Below are 3901 nucleotides of genomic sequence, written 5' to 3' on the forward strand. Positions count from 1 at the left end.
AAGTTAATAAGTACACTGGATGGGGGCAAGTTGGTATTTGTTTACTACTAGCCAACTGACAGTGAAAAATGAATTCTAAACTGATTCCATGTTCACATGTCTTTTAAAACAATTTTTATCCTGTGGAAAGATCTATAGTCAAGGTACTCTCTCATTGGGATGACAGAAAACATGAAATTATGTGTAAAATAAGAAAAAGGCAGATTTCCCTTCTACAGTGGTCCTATCTTTGGCCTCTAGTAAAGCCCTGGGACCGGCCCCTAGAGGCCTAAGAAGGATTCCCTTAGGAGGTACCAACCCTAACCCTATACAGCCTCCTAAACCACAGCAGCACGCCATGGGTGTCACTGATATTTGGAGGCAAAAGAAAAAGGATAAAGTCATAAAGTTAAATAACCATGTTTCCCTTCTTTTTCAAGGTTCAGAATTCGTGTCAAATTCTATTAGAATAAAAACATGAAAACATGAGATGATTATGTGCGAAAGCCAATTTTGAACTTGAAGATAGTTTTTAATGGAATGTATTTGACAAGCAGCCTCCATTTTTATTGACTAAGTTTGAGTGCGGTTTGGTTTATGAATCCCCGATTCCTAAGGAAATGATTTTAAACAAATTGTGGGACATGTGTACGTAAATTTATGACTTGGCTCTGGCAGGGAAGAATGGTCTCTCCGAAAAAATAAAATCCTAGGGGTTATAAATGGGTCAAAAAGAATTAGATTTTTTATTTATACTTCAGAAATGTAATCAAGTGAATGGAATGGTTTCATATACATTTTTACATCCAACAGCACTGACACACTGTTCATACATTAGTTCTATAGGAAAATGTACATCCTTCTTTTGGTAGATAAGATCTGCCAAGCATTCATGGATAAAAAATAAAAAATAAAAACCTTTCATTGTAACCTGAACTCATGAAATAACAAGGGTAAGCCATATTTCTTTCAATAGCTTTATGGCATTAATAAAGCTATGGTTCAAATATGTGTTAATATTGGCAAGTGTAGGATGAAGTCTCCCAAATTCTCCAAAATGCAAACATCCAATTTGAAAACTTTACAAAATAGCCTAATGAATTTTGCAACTGAATCTACCCAGGGATGTTAAAGTCCGGGATGGTTTATTTTAGATATACTTGTGTAGCTATTCCTAGTTGACTGTTTTTCGATTCCCTAATAAGAAAGAAATGCATTCTTAGGAAGTAAGCAGCTATAGACACAGAATGCTGGTGACCTTTTCTCCGTATCGGACTTACTGAAGGAAAACCTGGTTAGTGGTAATTCTACCAAATATTTGTAACATTTATATGAAATTTTAATTGATTTTCAAACAGTACAACTGTGCTGTCAATCCAACCACATAGAATATAAGCCTTAAACCCACTAGGTTTAAGCAATTGTGTCTTTGTAGACTAAAACTCTGTAAAATAAAATCTGGTAACTCCCTGGTGTTAGAGGTAGACAGTTTTCTTTCAAATCCTAGGTTTGGTCCTTTATTTTATTCAGCAGTGAAAGCCATGAATACAGAACAAATAACAGCTGTTACAATTCTCAACCATGACTTCTAACGTCAGAGAATTCAAAGTATGAACATAGTACACAGTAATGAAAAGTATCAAAAATTAGTTTACCTCAAAAAAGATAAATAAAACATGTATATTCCACCAATACATAAACAGATGTTTGTGCTACAGTTAAAATTTGCTGTATACAAAAGATCATAGTCCCCATAATCTGCTTATGATAGAAGCAAGAATACATGAGCCATTTAAATTGTCAGACATTATGCTTTATAAGGTATGCACAGAAGTTCAAGCAATAAATACATACATTAGTTCAAAGCCTTACAATAGCTACGCAAAGCAGATGCAGAAAAGCAGATTTGCTATTACTAGCAAGCAATGATATAAGAGTAAAAATTCATGAAATGCATTAAAGCAACATTTTTCTTAGAAAAAGTCTGGTCATTTATGGGTCCACCAACATTTTTACATAATATGCACAATTATCAAAATACAGACCAAGCATTTCAGAAAACTCCAAAAAACCTAAAATCTATTTTCAAAGCAATTGCAGTTTTGGAGGTTTTTCTGGTATAATGTGCAAGCAGCTATTTTTTAAAATTGTATTCATATAAAACCCATGCAAAACTCTACAGGTATATGCATTCTGTGGCTGAGACTTCCTTTCAAAGGTTTTGTAACTGAGGTATGCATACTTTAGCATTGTAGTCTTAGGCCACCCTCCTGATGGTACAGCTCTCATAGGTACTTTCAGTCCATCAAAGCCTTTTGAACATGCACCTGAAAAGACCCATTTTCCCTTCAGATCATCCTTACAGCAGGATCCTAGGTGGCTGAAAACCATCCTTCAAAATACCAATCCTTCCTCTGATACCACATCGTAAACTTCCTGTTCGTTGATCATGTCCCAAAGACAGACAGAATGAAAAGTAGCAGTTACTGTGACGTTCTCACGTTTCATGCAATCTGCCATAATTGTTCTAACTTTTTCTCTTTTTTTTTCTTTTTTTTCTTTTTTTTCTTTTTTTTTTTGCAGAGGTAGAAGCTTTCAGAAAGCCTTTTGGGTAAGTGGGAAAACCCTTTTGAAAGCCGTTATGTCCTTTTATTTGGTGTGATAGATGACTGGGTATCTCTCTAACTCTATTTGCTGACTTCAGCAAAGAATAAATGATGAGCTTAGTTTGCAAGGACCAGCTCCATCACGTGGAACCAGTACGTCTGTTAAGCTCTAGCAGCCACCTTCTGTCAAAACTGTTTGTAAAGCAATAACCATAATCAGGTTATGAGGTCCCTTGGTTGGGGGAAAAAGTATTATCAAGACTTGGCACAGCACATGAAAAGCAACACGTAAAGTTTCTTGGTTTTAAGCAAACATCTGACTATGCTATTTTCAACTACACGATAACGCATTATCATAGTTTGGGGGTTTGGAGTTCTCAGGAAAACCAGCATTCCAAAAATTTGGCCTGTGCAAGTCTTTGAAAGGGAGTGTATTGTTAGTGTTAATATCCCGTATAAGCAGAGGCAGAATTATATGTAACTTTGGTTTGACTGAAAATAAATACCATGGACTACAATTGCTATAATCTTTGCTTTCAGTGTAAAAACTCAGCTAGATCACTTTAAAATCAATATGAAATTAATTTTTGGCTTTACTAGACCTTTTATGTTTGGTTCCTACTTTTTGTTTTTTCATTATAACTTAAGACTATAAAAAATAGTACACAACAAAGATTTAGACCATACAAGACATCTTCTAACAACATGTATTCACCACCGAAAATAAGTGACCGGATGGGGGAAAACAAAAACACAATGTACTATATATATAACAATATGCAATCTGCATTGGCATCAAGTACATAATCGTTTTGGTCAATGATCCACATTTGTTGCTTTCTAGCATATCATAACTTCCACTGCGGATTTTGTCCTCACCTCTGTCTTTAATGAAAGCCAATCTTCATTGCATTTAGATGGACTTTTGGCCTCAGGAGATTACTCTGTGACTGAATTAACTTTTTAGCTGTGGTTTTTGTCATATTTGATTCTTTGTTTAGGGCTAAATGAAAAGATCCCAGAGGTCATCAGAAAACAGCAGGTAGTTCGTGGAGAAGGTTCCTTTGTCCTAATTGAAGTTACAGAAGGCTGACCAAAGCATGTGGCTGCTTCTGTCCTTGAGCTCTTGGCCATGGGTAGAGGTGGCTTTGGTTTGCAGCTGTAGCCTTTGACTGTGTTTGCAGGTAGACAAAGCTTTATCACAAGGAGGTAAAGAGTACAGTTGTGAGATCTATGCAGATATGCAAATGATTCTACGGTGCTTGCACAGATAATGTTAGCTCAGGATTGCACTTTACATCTCAACACTAACAGCA

General features: G+C 35.8%; 1 protein-coding gene across 16 annotated transcripts in view; it reads right to left on the minus strand.

The window, feature by feature from the left end:
- Positions 1 to 1482: 1482 nt before the first annotated feature.
- FOXP2 (forkhead box P2) overlaps positions 1483 to 3901 on the minus strand; it is a 612246-nt gene continuing 609827 nt past the window's right edge. For all 16 annotated transcript variants that reach the window (XM_074315705.2, XM_088799972.1, XM_074315704.2 and 13 more), the window contains one exon: positions 1483 to 3901. This exon is cut by the window's right edge and continues 815 nt beyond it. The gene's annotated coding sequence lies outside the window, so the exon portion shown is untranslated.

This window comes from Rhinolophus sinicus, chromosome 8 (genome assembly GCF_057876585.1).
Source record: "Rhinolophus sinicus isolate RSI-liver-muscle chromosome 8, RSI-T2T, whole genome shotgun sequence".
Lineage (NCBI taxonomy): Eukaryota > Metazoa > Chordata > Mammalia > Chiroptera > Rhinolophidae > Rhinolophus > Rhinolophus sinicus.